The sequence below is a fragment of the Bos indicus genome, chromosome 16 (assembly GCF_029378745.1).
Source record: "Bos indicus isolate NIAB-ARS_2022 breed Sahiwal x Tharparkar chromosome 16, NIAB-ARS_B.indTharparkar_mat_pri_1.0, whole genome shotgun sequence".
Lineage (NCBI taxonomy): Eukaryota > Metazoa > Chordata > Mammalia > Artiodactyla > Bovidae > Bos > Bos indicus.
The window spans coordinates 13,926,470-13,942,119 of record NC_091775.1 but is presented as its reverse complement, the minus strand read 5'-3'; the positions used below and the strand labels follow the sequence as shown (position 1 = coordinate 13,942,119).

The following is a 15,650-nucleotide window of genomic DNA, read 5'->3' as shown; positions in this document are numbered from 1 at the left end:
ATGTTGGGAGTTCTTTGTGATGTCCAGAAAGGCCTTTATGAGGTGACATTTGATATGAGACTAGAAAGCAACAATCCTTCATGTGATAATTGAAAGAGCAGAACACACCAACCAGTAAAAACATCAAAAAGAAGAAATACAAGGAGTGTATGCTACAAATCCTAAAATAAGTCCCTGGTGAGAATAAGTTATAAAGGAGAAAGAAAGAAATGAGAGGGTTTTAAAAGGAGACCACCCAACAAATGAACTTACCTACAAAACAAAAATGGAGTCACAAATGTAGAAAACAAATTTGTGATTACCATGAGATGAGGGGGAGGGATAAATTGAGAGATTGGGGTTGACACATACACACTATTATATATAAAATAGGTAATTAATAAGGACCTACTGTATAGAATAGGGAACTCTACTAAATACTCGGTAATGACATATATGGAAAAGAATCTAAAAAAGAGTGGATCAAAGCTATGGTTTTTCCAGTAGTCATGTACAGATGTGAGAATTTGACCATAACGAAGGCAGAGTACCAAAGAACTGAGGCTTTCGAACTGCGGTGCTAGAGAAGACTCTTGAGAATCCCTTGGACTGCAAAGGAGATCAAACCAGTCAATCCTAAAGGAGAGCAACTCTGAATATTTATTGAAAGGACTGACGTTGAAGCTGAAACTCCAATACTTTGCCCACCTGCTGCAAAGAGCCAACTCACTGGAAAAGACCCTGATCCTAGGAAAGACTGAGGCCAGGAGGAGAAGGGCACAACAGAGGATGAGATGGTTGGATGGCATCTCTGAGTCAATGGACATGAGTTTGAGCAAACTCCAGAGACAGTGAAGGACAGGGAAGCCTGGTTTGCTGCAGTCCACAAGGTTGCAAAGAGTTGGACATATGTATTTGTATAACTGATTCACTTTACTGTACACCTGAAACTAACACAACATTGTAAATCAACTGTACCCCAGGAAAATTAATTTGAAAAGAGGCCACTCAGCACAAGCCACAGAAAATACTGAGTTGGTTTTGAGAAGGGACTGTCATACACACATAGAAACTGGGGAAGAAAAAAATCAGTTTGAACAAGTCAATTAACTAGAGATACTCCTTGTATGTCAAGTAGACAGATAAGGCCTAGAATACACAAACAAGATTTGGATTTCTATTTTCTCTTTTCTCCCTTATATTATGTCCCAATTATATAACTTCTACAGTTTCTTTTCAACCCAATTCTCTGTGTATATTCATAACTCCAACTATACTGATGACAAGTACTTCAAGTGTCTTAACAAATGTTTTCTCTCCTTCCTTTATCTTTCTAATTGCTGTTCTTTATGCTTCTGAGAACTTCTTCATCATCTTCAATTGCTAACTCCAATATATCTTTTAAGAATTAAACATCACTTCTTTTACCAGTTAATTTGCATTGCATTCAAGTCACAGAAAGCAATACTTAAGTGGCTTAAATAATGACAGAATTGATTAGCTCATGTAGCTGGAAATCCAGAGGAAGGAGATATTTCTAAATGAGCCTAACCCAGTGGTTCCAACTCAATCAAATTCTCCTTATTTTTCCTGGCTGCAAACATCTCTGTGTGTTGCTTTAATCCTCAGTCTGCAAAGAAACAAAATAGCTATCACATTTTTCTGTTAAAGGAAGAGACCAGCATTCAATATCTGAAAAGAAAGCTATTACTTAAGTAAGCAATGGACTGCTTTTTAAGGCAGACTTTCCTTGAGGAAAGTTGATCTGTACAAGATTTTAGGAAGCACAGAATTCAGAGATCAGTGGGCTTTAGAGATGGGACTTCTTGGGCATTAGTGGAGCAGAGCTGTTACTGACTTTCTAATGGTCAGGGTAGGTTGCCACTCATCTGGACAGCTTGCAGAACTATGGTCAGTGAGGAGTATTGTCTTTGATTATACCAACAAACCAATGTCCAAGGAAAAAGAAAAGAGGCACTTCTGGAAACTCTCTCATGAGATCATAGAATCAGCTTTCCTAGAGGTCCCTACCCAGCCTGTCTTTACCTCTCTTTGGTCAAAGTCAGACTGCTAAGAACTGCTAATCCGCTAAGAACTGTCTGGTTCAGAAGAAATCAACAAGGGAAAGGGAGTGGTATAATTTGATTGGCTTAGATAAATCCTGCCCTTTTTCTGTAACTTGGGGGATCCACACTATCTCCAGATATTGAGAGGTGACGGTGTTGTTTACCACTTTGCTCTGGACACATTCCCGAAAGCATCTTTTGTCATTCTTATAGAACATTGATACTGTTCTGGCTGCCATTTGCAACTTTTCTGGCAAGTGCCTACCTACCTTTCTGACCAATAGAGGAAAGTAATAGGTAGCATACCCAAAATGTCTTGGAATATTCACTGGGACAGAGCAAGGCTCAGTTCCTTAGGAGTATTCATCATCAAGGTTGTCAAGCGTTAGTCCTGAAGCACAAAATGCTAATTTTTAATCCAACTTTTTTAGACCTTTAAAAGTAATGCATGATCACAAATACAATCTACTTTAAGGGAGAAATAAGTAGGGATTCTTATGGAAGATCGTATTTGTGGTGAGTATGGATGAGAAAGTCTTAGCCAAGTGGCTCTGGGTGGTCTAACTCTTCCATGTACCTTGTAGGTAGAGACTCACAGTCTTACAAGTGATGCTTCAGAGAAAAGCTAAAATTGTGAGGTTTCTTTCAGGTGAATGCTCAGATCCATTCCTTTTGCCTCTATCTTTATTCATAAAATCCCTTACATAATGGTCTTAATGGGCACAGATGTCTCCAGAACACTAAAGGAAGAAGGAAGCAAGAAAGAAGAAACAAGTGCCAGAAATAGAGAATGAAATGTGCCCCAAACTGGTTCCATGTTCCTCACATTTTTCCAGTAGCAACATGTGATGGTCGCTGCAATTTGTTGCCTGAATACCTCTTCTGAAACGGGGGACTTACTATTCTGCTACCACGGGAACATCCAAAGACGACCTTCAACTGTCAGCTATTTTTGTGTATCCTAAGAAAACTGAGTTGTGTAAGGTGACACCTCTTTTCAAAGGCAGCCTGCAATCAGTAACTGATCAGGATGAAGGGAAAGACCAGCCCCCTATACAATTTCGGTTGATTCTGAAGACTCATCCTAGCTGTAGAGATCCTCATTGGTCAACCTAGAACTCTGTTCATCTGCACTGTGGTTCAACTTCCCTTTCTGAACAACCTGGCTTTTTTCCTCTTCCTTCCAGAGATGTTCATTGCAAACACTCCCTACTAAAAGTACTACTTATACTAATCTTTACCTCATAAACTGGTGCCCAGGAAACCCAACATAAAACAATTGTTACCAGGACCAGGATGGGCATAAGAACAAGCACTGAGATGGGAACTTGCATATGGATTGCTTTCTATCTATGAGGCATGAAAATCATGCCCAGGACTTCATTATAAGACAATCTGAGCTCCAAAGAAGCTGAAACTCCCAAACAAAGCAGGTATGCCACACCAAGGCCAGAACCCTGGTCATGAAAGAACAGGACCCCGGAACTTGGATAAGAAGCTCTGTTTTAGCCTTCTATCTCCAATTGTTTTAATTCCAAGATTCTTCTGAACCATTTGAACACAAAGAATTAGCCCACTCCCACAAGTTAAGGGCTAGAATTCCCATTTCTCATGAATGTTTTGCAGAAAACAAGTGCTTCCCTCATGAACAACTTCTTTGACTCACAGCTCTTAGGCCAAAGAGAAACATGTTCATCAAAGGGAATAAGTGGATTATACCATGAAGGAACCTCAAAGGACTTAGAAAATATGTTATTGGCAGAATCTGAGAGAGTAGTACATTCTGAGGTCATGGAGTGAGGGGAATAGGTAAAATACAAATTTGGATAAAAGGACGTTTATCAGTAAGGAGAATTCTTCTGGGTATGAGAGTTAATGACTCGGCGAGGAACCTGGGAAATGGTGTTAAAAAATTGCTAGAATGGCTATTTGAAATGGAGTAAGTGATGGTTCAGCTTCAGTGAAGTAGGAAGACCAGAATTTCCATAACAGACTGTGGAAGAAGCTTAACACTCCAAGAAGTGATTATGCAAAAGCAGATACACGAGATAAGAATCAAACCCCCCTGAGGAAAATGTTCCAGAGAGAAGCCAACAGGGAACCACTTACCAAAGCAATTAGGAGTGTGCTGGTGACGGGTGCGCCAGCATCATTAACAAATTCCATGGAGGTTCTCTGTAGGCCAGAGCATATGGCAAGAGATACTGCCATGGGACTGGGCTCACCTAAAGAGTGGGAATGACAAGATGTCAAAGTTAGCAAGTAGCAGTTGGCAGCACCTAAGTGTCAGAAGTCACATTGGTGCAGTTATCGTAATGAGCAGAAGAGTCAGTGTGGCAGCCAAGGAAACTTGGCCCTCAGAGAGTTGTGTCCCTGAGGAGCAAAGTAGATGGAAGGCCTTCGAGGGTACTGATCCAAGTGAACCCTCAAGACAAACTGATGAACCATTAGGAGGCTGAAAGCAGTTTCCCCCAGAGGAAATCAAGATCTTCCGCCTGCTTCCTAACCCTCAGACAGTTTTTAAACCTAAAATTTATTTATTGAATCAAAGGCCCAGTCTCAGGAGAAAGATCCCCACCCTTCCACGCCAAGTGAAAACTACATGACAATGATTCCACTCCTTCCCCATGGGGACTGATGGCCATTTAATTGGGTTGTACATTGAGATGGAGAGAATACACAAACATTACCTCTGCTTGTTGTGGAGTCTGAGTGGATATTGATACCCAGAGGCCATAAGTGTTAATCATGATGGCCCAGATTTGAACATGAGCATGCAGAGACCAGGAAATAGGGTCCTGACTTGGTTTTGGCTCATAAATGATCCTCTGGATCTTATCTGGGGCCATTTCCCTAGTCTGTAAGAACTGCTGCTACTGCTAAGTCGCTTCAGTCGTGTCCAACTCTGTGCGACCCCATGGACGGCAGCCCACCAGGCTCCACCATCCCTGGGATTCTCCAGGCAAGAACACTGGAGTGGGTTGCCATTTCCTTCTCCAATGCATGAAAGTGAAAAGTGAAAGTGAAGTCGCTCAGTCATGTTCGACTCTTAGCAACCCCATGGACTACAGCCTACCAGGCTCCTCTGTCCATGGGATTTTCCAGGCAAGAGTACTGGAGTGGGGTCATCAGGGAACACATAATTGAAGTTTATATACCCAGGAGTTTACATACCACCACAATGTGTCATTGATCTGAGGGAAATGGAAAAACCAAGTGGAAACCCATGAAACTGCCCTATACCCAGCCAAGAGAATACATCAAAAATAAAATTATACCATGCGGGGAATGGTAAATACTGCTACCCTTAGACCTGAAAGGTGCAGGTCCCCATCATGCCTTCCTTTATTTCACTACTCTGGCCTCTGACAAACCAGACAGAACCAGAGGAAGACAGTACACCACCTGCAAATTCAACTACATAGTGACGTTAATTTAAGCCTATATGGCAGACACAGTATCTTTGCTAGAACAAACTATCATGTGTGTAGACACAAAGAATGTAACTATTAGTATGGCAGAGGTCTTCCTTTCCATCACTATTAGAGGATAAGAAACCATTCTTAATCATTGCTGCCCAATAACTGCATGAACTCTCCTTCCCTCTGTCATAGTATAGATCTGGAGCACCTAAACATCCTTCAGAACATCACACTAATCCAGTGGATTGAAGACTACATGAGAGCTGAGCTGGATAGGCAAAACTCTGTAGAAACTTACAGGGCTGCCAAATCAGTAAAATTTTAAGAACTCCCCTGTCTGGAAGCATACCAGGATATTTCTTCTACAGATTAATTATATACTGTATCATTTATAAAGAAATATATATGGGCTTCCTGGGTAGCTCAGCTGGTAACGAATCAACCTGCAATGCAGGAGACCCTGGTTTGATTCCTGGATCAGGAAGATCCCTTGGAGAAGGGATAGGCTACCCACTCCAGTATTCTTGGGCTTCCCTGGTGGCTCAGGTGGTAAAGAATCTGCCTGCAATGTGGGAGACCTGGGTTCGACCCCTGGGTTGGGAAGATCCTCTGGAGGAGGGCATGGCAACCCACTCCAGTATTCTTGCCTGGAGAATCCCCATGGACAGAGGAGCCTGCCAGACGACAGTCCATGGAGTTGCAAAGAGTCAGACACAACTGAGTGACTAAGCACAGCACAGTACCTATTTACACATAAATATATACATATATCAATAGAATATAAGTAAAAATTATATACACAAACATAGGCCTCTTTGGTTTTTAGCTCTGGAAGCAGTATATTTCATATTTGAGAACATTGCTAAAACCCAGGGCTATGGACTGAATTGTGTTCCCCCAAAATTCTATATGTAGAAACCCCAACCCCCAATACGATTATGTTTGGGGATGGGGCCTGTGAGGAGGTAATTCAGGTGAAATGAGGTCAGAAGTGAAGGGCTCTAATCTGATCTGATTAGTGTCCTTATAAGAGACAGCAGAGAGCTCAGATTCTCTTTCTCTCCCTATGTGCAAACAAAGGAGAGAGCATGTGAGCACATAGCAAGGCTTCATAGTGAAATCCACCTTGCCGGAACCTTAATCTTGGATGGCCAGCCTCTGTAACTGTGAGGCAATAAATTTCTGTTATTTAAAACAACCCAGCACGTGGCATTGTGTTATGGCAGCTCAAGGGTCATATCCCCACAAACTAGGTGATATGAAAAGCTCTAAGATATCCATAAAACCCAAAGCAAGAAAGAGCTCTGCACAGATTCAGACCACAGCACGAGTCAATCTGCAGCTTGTACGTATCAGACCCTATTATTTTAGAGGTATCCATGATGGGGAAAATGCTGTGTAGGGTTTGTGGAAAAAACAACTGGAGAACCATAATGCAGATCCCTCATGTCTAGGAGAAATTCTCCAACTAAAACAGAGACTCACATACCTTTTGAAAATCAGTTCCTACATACAGAATAGAGTGTCTGAACATGGAACACTCAAAAGTCATGAAGCCAGAATGGCAGATCATGAGGTGAGTTCTATCAGACTCACCAATTCAAAAATCTGTACAGGTCCAGAAATAACCTACCATAACACAATGGAAGTGTCACACCTGGGACTCAATATGAACAAAACCGAAGGGCAGAAGCAAGCTGCAAGAGCAGTTATCCCAGTCACTGCATCATCTCCCACAGGGGCATTGCCCCTGACTTGGCTTCTACTTGTGTCCACACTGAGGGAATTGACCCTTATAACCAGCTGTTAGAGAGGAAAACACTGGAGTTGGGTTAACTAATGGGTCATTTGGTATGTGAATGAAAGTCAGAAATGGATTGCTACTGGACTACAAGCCAACTCAGAGCTGGCCATAAAAGACAATGGTAAGGACATCCTTGTGCAAAGAGAAGTATAAACAGATAAAAATGTAAAGAGATTTTTGGGCTGTGATGAAAATTTTGCCTCTGGTCAAGGGCTACAACAGACACACAGGAAGATTAGGGACAGGGACTTCTGAGGGAGTGGCAAGTGAATGGACAGAGTGGGGATCACACTGTAAAGACTTAACATTGCATGTTGATGCTCACCAAAGATCATGCTCAGAGAGAGGGCACTCAGTAACCCGGGTGGACAAAATTCCTTGGGTGGTGGATGTGAGCTGGCTCTAGCATTAGCCACCCCAGGACTGGCACAATGGGTGAGTTAATTAAGTAGCCACGGAGACAGAGATGGGAGCCCAGTAACATGGGCATCCACTTCCTGAGGCCGATTTAGCTTCTTTAACTGCTAGATATATGCACTAACAACAACAGGGCCCAAGTGTGCTCCATTTTTGAGAAGAGTAATTGGCCATTTGGTGGCAGTTCACTTCAGTCAGCTGAGTCACTCAGTCGTGTCCAACTTTTTGCGACCCCAAGGACTGCAGCATGCCAGGCCGTTCTGTCCATCGCCAATGCCAGGAGCTTACTCAAACTCATATCCATTGAGTTGGTTATGCCATACAATGACAAGCTGACTATATTTCACTTTTTTCAATGAAGGGTTAGCTATTGATTTCGACAGAGTCCAGGTATGGGCTTGACCTTCCTGTGCATCAATCAGTTCAGTTTAGTTGCTCAGTCATGTTCGACTCTTTGCGACCCCATGAATCGCAGCAGGCCAGGCCTCCCTGTCCAACACCAACTCCTGAAGTTCACCCAGACTCATGTCCATCGAGTCAGTGATGCCATCCAGCCATCTCATCCTCTGTTGTCCCCTTCTCCTCCTGCCCCCAATCCCTCCCAGCATCAGAGTCTTTTCCAATGAGTCAACTCTTCCCATGAGGTGGCCAAAGTACTGCAGTTTCAGCTTGAGCATCATTCCTTCCAAAGAAATCCCACGGCTGATTTCCTTCAGAATGGACTGGTTGGATCTCCTTGCAGTCCAAGGGACTCTCAAGAGTCTTCTCCAACACCACAGTTCAAAAGCATCAATTCTTCGGCGCTCAGCCTTCTTCACAATCCAACTCTCACATCCATACATGACCACAGGAAAAACCCATAGCCTTGACTAGACGAACCTTTGTTGGCAAAGTAATGTCTCTGCTTTTGAATATGCTGTCTAGGTTGGTCATAACTTTCCTTCCAAGGAGTAAGTGTCTTTTAATTTCATGGCTGCAGCCACCATCTGCAGTGATTTTGAGGCCCCCAAAATAAAGTCTGACACTGTTTCCACTGTTTCCCCATCTATTTCCCATGAAGTGATGGGACCAGATGCCATGATCTTCGTTTTCTGAATGTTGAGTTTTAAGCCAAATTTTTCACTCTCCACTTTCACTTTCATCAAGAGGCTCTTTAGTTCTTCTTCACTTTCTGCCATAAGGGTGGTGTCATCTGCATATCTGAGGCTACTGATATTTCTCTCAGAAATCTTGATTCCAGCTTGTGCTTCTTCCAGCCCAGTGTTTCTCATGATGTACTCTGCATATAAGTTAAATAAGCAGGGTGACAATATACAGCCTTGACATACTCCTTTTCCTATTTGGAACCAGTCTGTTGTTCCATGTCCAGTTCTAACTGTTGCTTCCTGACCTGCATACAAATTTCTCAAGAGGCAGATCAGGTGGTCTGGTAGTCCCATCTCTTTCAGAATTTTCCACAGTTTATTGTGGTCCACACAGTCAAAGGCTTTGGCATAGTCAATAAAGCAGAAATAGATGTTTTTCTGGAACTCTCTTGCTTTTTCCATGATCCAGCGGATGTTGGCAATTTGATCTCTGGTTCCTCTGCCTTTTCTAAAACCAGCTTGAACATCAGAAGTTCACGGTTCACATATTGCTGAAGCCTGGCTTGCAGAATTTTGAGCATTACTTTACTAGTGTGTGCTGCTGCTGCTAAGTTGCTTCAGTCGTGTCCGACTCTGTGCGACCCCATAGACGGCAGCCCACCAGGACACCCCGTCCCTGGGATTCTCCAGGTAAGAACACTGGAGTGGGTTGCCATTTCCTTCTCCAATGCATGAAAGGGAAAAGTGAAAGTGAAGTCGCTCAGTCCTGTCCTACTCTTCGTGACCCCGTGGTCTACAGCCTACCAGGCTCCTCTGTCCATGGGATTTTCCAGGCAAGAGTACTGGAGTGGGGTGCCATTGATGAGTGCAATTGTGCAATAGTTTGAGCATTCTTTGGCATTGTCTTTCTTTGGGATTGGAATGAAAACTGACCTTTTCCAGTCCGGTGGCCACTGCTGGGTTTTCCAAATTTGCTGGCATATTGAGTGCAGCACTTTCACAGCATCATCTTTCAGGATTTGAAATAGTTCAACTGGAATTCCATCACCTCCACTAGCTTTGTTCGTAGTGATGCTTTCTAAGGCCCACTTGACTTCACATTTCAGGATGTCTGGCTCTAGGTCAGTGATCACACCATCATGATTATCTGGGTCGTGAAGATCTTTTTTGTACAGTTCTTCTGTGTATTCTTGCCATCTCTTCTGAATATCTTCTGCTTCTGTTAGGTCCATACCATTTCTGTCCTTTATCGAGCCCATCATTGCATGAAATGCAATTTCTTTGCATTGATCTCTATTTCTTTGCATTGATCGCTGAAGAAGGCTTCTTATCTCTTCTTGCTATTCGTTGGAACTCTGCATTCAGATGCTTATATCTTTCCTTTTCTCCTTTGCTTTTCACTTCTCTTCTTTTCACAGCTAAGCCTCACACAAAACCACTATCTTGAGGGCTTAGACAGTGCTTGATTCATTGACATAGCTTTCTTCAGACCAAAAAGGGATTGCTTTATAGGAAAGGAGGTGTGAAAGTGGGTCTATAAGCATGGGATCCACTGCTCCTACTATAAACCAGAGCACTCAGAAGCTAACAGCCTGATAAAGCATTGAAACAGCCTATTAATGGTACAGCTGAAGCCCCAATACAGAGGTAATACTTTACAAGGATGACACACTGTTCTCCAGGACACAATACACACTTTAAACAAAAAATCTTTAATTTATATAATGTTATGTCTCTTGCAAAGAAATAGAGGAAAACAACAGAATGGGAAAGACTAGAGATCTCTTCAAGAAAATCAGAGATACCAAGTGAACATTTCATGCAATGATGGGCTCGATAAAGGACAGAAATGGTATGGACCGTGAACTTCTGATGTTCAAGCTGGTTTTAGAAAAGGCAGAGGAACCAGAGATCAAATTGCCAACATCCGCTGGATCATGGAAAAAGCAAGAGAGTTCCAGAAAAACATCTATTTCTGCTTTATTGACTATGCCAAAGCCTTTGACTGTGTGGACCACAATAAACTGTGGAAAATTCTGAAAGAGATGGGACTACCAGACCACCTGATCTGCCTCTTGAGAAATTTGTATGCAGGTCAGGAAGCAACAGTTAGAACTGGACATGGAACAACAGACTGGTTCCAAATAGGAAATGGAGTACGTCAAGGCTGTATATTGTCACCCTGCTTATTTAACTTAGATGCAGAGTACATCATGAGAAACACTGGGCTGGAAGAAGCACAAGCTGGAATCAAGATTTCTGAGAGAAATATCAGTAGCCTCAGATATGCAGATGACACCACCCTTATGGCAGAAAGTGAAGAAGAACTAAAGAGCCTCTTGATGAAAGTGAAAGTGGAGAGTGAAAAATTTGGCTTAAAACTCAACATTCAGAAAACGAAGATCATGGCATCTGGTCCCATCACTTCATGGGAAATAGATGGGGAAACAGTGGAAACAGTGTCAGACTTTATTTTGGGGGCCTCAAAATCACTGCAGATGGTGACTGCAGCCATGAAATTAAAAGACATTTACTCCTTGGAAGGAAAGTTATGACCAACCTAGATAGCATATTCAAAAGCAGAGACATTACTTTGCCAGCAAAGGTTCATCTAATCAAGGCTATGGTTTTTCCTGTGGTCATGTATGGATATGAGAGTTGGACTGTGAAGAAGGCTGAGTGCCAAAGAATTGATGCTTTTGAACTGTGGTGTTGGAGAAGACTCTTGAGAGTCCCTTGGACTGCAAGGAGATCCAACCAGTCCATTCTGAAGGAGATCAGCCGTGGGATTTCTTTGGAAGGAATGATGCTCAAGCTGAAACTGCAGTACTTTGGCCACCTCATGGGAAGAGTTGACTCATTGGAAAAGACTCTGATGCTGGGAGGGATTGGGGGCAGGAGGAGAAGGGGACAACAGAGGATGAGATGGCTGGATGGCATCACTGACTCGATGGACGTGAGTCTGGGTGAACTTCGGGAGTTGGTGTTAGACAGGGAGGCCTGGCCTTCTGCGATTCATGGGGTCGCAGAGAGTTGGACACAACTGAGCGGCTGAACTGAACTGAACTGATGTCTCTCGTGGTCTTCCCTTGTAGCTCAGTGGCAAAGAATCCACCTGCCAATGCAAGGGACGTAGGTTCAATCACTGGGTCGGGAGGATCCCCTGGAGAAGGAAACAGCAACCCACTTCAGTATTCTTGCCTGGAAAATTCCATGGACAGAGAAGCCTTGTGGGCTACAGTCCAAGGGGTACAAAGGGTTGGACAGGACTTGGTGACAGAACAATAACAAATGTCTCTAGTAGTGGGACATATGAGCTAGGGACCCGGGAAGTAGAAACAGGAGTGACCCGTTTTGTCATCAACCCCAGTGAGTTGTCTGGGGAGTCTCTGTCTCTGTACCTGCAACCCAGTAGGCTTCAACTGCACCCTCTTTGCCTTCCTGGGAACCTCACAATCGACCCACTCAGACTCTTCCTCTGCCCTCAGCATCCTCGTGGGGTTCAAAGAGGACATACTTCCTCCTGGAGGGACTCAGGGAAAGGGACCGGCTTCTCACCAGAGGCTGTAGGACAGAAAGAAGACTGCCCTGATGCTGTTCTTCAGGAGACACTTGAGGAGCAGGTAGCGGCAGTCTCCTAAAGCTGCTGGGAGGAAAGACTGGTCCAGAGAACGTACAGTGGAAAGGCACATTTGGGTTTCGGCATGCTTGGACCTTGGCATTCATCTGATTGGGGCCACAGGGTTCCACACCAGAAGCCCACATTGCTTCCCAGGACCCTGAAAGATTGGATCTGGGGCCCCCACAGGTGCAATTCACCCTCACCTCTTCTGCACTAGGGAGGTCCCACCTCTGCAGAGCGTCTGGGTCAGAGCACTCTGCCTGCACCTGGCTGGGCCCCGAGGGTAGAGGCATCTGCACTGTGACTCTGAACCGAGAGGAAGCCTAGGGGACAAGGCAGCCACAAGGATTGGGGTTTGCTTGATAGACGGTGTGAGCCAGACTTCTCATGGAGGAGTCTGGGAAGGGACCTCCAGCACCAGCGTTTCTCATCCCAGGACTCCTGCGTCCGCTCAGTACAACTGGTGAGATTCTAGAAGGGGTCATTGCAGAGGCGGGGGCAGCAAGGAGCCGTCTCTACCTTCCACTGCTATGTTCCCCAGGAAGAGACACCCACTAGAATCTTGAAAGAGCTGCTCCCAGAAGAGAATCTATAAGGAAGACTATGATGCAGAATGTGATCCTTCTTCAGAATGATGGAAAGCATCCCCCATTTGCTGGGAGTCCTGCCAAAGACCAGCTCTCTGTGTTCAGCCTTCTGTGGGTGACCTTGAATGAAACAACCTTCCTCTAGAAGGCTACGCCTCCATCCGGAGGCACATGACCCTCAGCGACTACTGATGTGAGAAGAAAAGGCGTGAATGCCTCAGCCTAATGTGAAACAATTTTGAATCAGTACCATGGTCCCTGTGGAGTCAGTAGAGGCCTCTACTAGAGTTCACAGCTCTAATCTCTCCGTGCTTCTCCTTTCTTTCCTCCCATCTACAGTGTGGATCCCCGAAGCACTCCTTTGCCAACAACCTGCATACAAATCTCCATCTCAGAATTTGCTTCCAGGGAAGCCAACCTACAATGTAGGTTGGTACACGGTCAATTAACATGGATTTGCAAGCTACATTTGCTATCGTGTCATCAAAGGTTTATGCCATACCCAGTTTTATCTCTGGAACGTCAAAGAGAGATTTAAGTTTTGCATGGAATTGCACTTCACTGATAGAAGAATCACTATGAAAGTGCTTATTATCTGTGAAATTAACTTTTAAAATAGCCTGACAATTTTAAACTTCAAAAATATTACAATTAATGAAACAGAATGCTTTTTTCTATCCTTTTAGTCACTGTAGGAGCAAATACATTAATAAATATATTTTGATTGGCCAAAAGTTGCATTAATAATAATTTGAACCACAACTACAACCCTAAAAAGAACCATTTTCCTTGAAGTTTAGGCAAAGAAAGAACAATTATTAATCCAAGATTGCTTTTTTTTCATTAACTCTTCCCCTCTTTTCTCAGCATCTAGCAGCAAAAAGGCAAAACTCATAGATTTACTTATATCACTATTGAAAGCATTTTGGAAGGTCTTTGGAAATACTGTGTCTTTTTAGAGACTCAGACTCAAGGTAAACATTTAAAGCAAAATCAATCAATTGATTAAAATCTGAATTGAATAATGTTTGTTAAATATAACTAATAAGCATTCAAAACACTAACCTCAAAATATGAAAGCTCTGCAGGCACCGATTTTGTTAGTGAAGTTAACTTTTACAGTTCTCTTTCAAAGGTATCCACATGCCAAATTCAGAAATTCGATTTGCATATTCCACTGAAGATTAACTAGCCTGCCACAGATCTGAAAAGCAGAAGAGAGAACAGATCATTAACATCATTAGCATAATATACTGTTTATGAAAACCCCAAAGAAGGGGAATATTAAAAAACGTGGAAAGCTCAGCACAGAAATTAGAAAGAAGTGTTTGTGTTTGAATAGAAGAAATTTTGTTTAATAGTTAACTAGTCAAAACAACCAAGGGAATCAACCAAGGTAATTCAAATAGCGAGTAGAAATTATCTGGGGAGAACCAGAATATTGAAAGAAATGTCTTGATGGTCACATTACTCCTGCTCCTCCTAAATGGTACTGTATCCTCATATATTTTATATACTTGTTGGAGAAGACTTTTAAATATTAATTTGTGCCACAGTAAAATTATATTATGTAAAGGGCTTTAAGTGCTAAAGCTCAGCATGATTAAGCAATGCTGAAACTATTGTGATACTACAGAAAATGACTGAACTTACCTTCAATAAAAGGAACCAAGAGCTTTAATTATCTGTCCACAGTCTGTAATTTGAGCTTGTGTATAGCCTTATAAATAGAATTTAAAAAGAAAATAAGTTCCATAAATTTGTTTAGGAATTTTCAGCAGTATTCATGACCACTTAACAACTTCCATCTCAGTTTCCCAGGACTTATAGTAAGTTATGTACAAATTCAGTTATCCTAAAAAAAAAAAAAAACCAGAAGCTTTTAAGTTTAATTAGGTCCTGTTTGTTTATTTTTGCTTTTATTTCCAATATTCTGGGAGGTGGGTCATAGAGGATCCTGCTGTGATGTTTCAGAGAGTGTTTTGCCTATGTTCTCCTCTAAGAGTTTTATAGTTTCTGGTCTTACGATTAGATCTTTAATCCATTTTGCGTTTATTTTTCTGTATGGTGTTAGAAAGTGTTCTAGTTTCATTCTTTTACAAATGGTTGACCAGTTTTCCCAGCACCACTTGTTAAAGAGATTGTCTTTAATCCATTGTATATTCTTGCCTCCTTTGCTTCTGCACAACAAAGGGAACTATAAGCAAGGTGAAAAGACAGCCTTCAGAATGGGAGAAAATAATAGCAAATGAAGCAACTGACAAACAACTAATCTCAAAAATATATAAGCAACTCCTACAGCTCAATTCCAGAAAAATAACGACCCAATCAAAAAATGGGCCAAAGAACTAAATAGACATTTCTCCAAAGAAGACAAACAGATGGCTAACAAACACATGAAAAGATGCTCAACATCACTCATTATCAGAGAAATGCAAATCAAAACCACTATGAGGTACCATTTCACGCCAGTCAGAATGGCTGCGATCTAAAAGTCTACAAGCAATAAATGCTGGAGAGGGTGTGGAGAAAAGGGAACCCTCTTATACTGTTGGTGGGAATGCAAACTAGTACAGCCACTATGGAGAACAGTGTGGAGATTCCTTAAAAAACTGGAAATAGAACTGCCTTATGACCCAGCAATCCCACTGCTGGGCATATGCACTGA

The 15,650-nt window shown here is 42.6% G+C and overlaps 1 long non-coding RNA gene across 1 annotated transcript; it reads right to left on the bottom strand.

The window, feature by feature from the left end:
- Nucleotides 1-1,793: 1,793 nt before the first annotated feature.
- On the bottom strand, nt 1,794-15,056 carry LOC139176555 (uncharacterized). The gene is made up of 3 exons (XR_011561018.1): nt 14,636-15,056; nt 14,048-14,186; nt 1,794-4,270 (listed from the first exon to the last, which is right to left on the bottom strand). It is a non-coding gene; the product is annotated as an uncharacterized lncRNA (long non-coding RNA).
- Between the last annotated feature and the right edge of the window lie 594 nt (nt 15,057-15,650).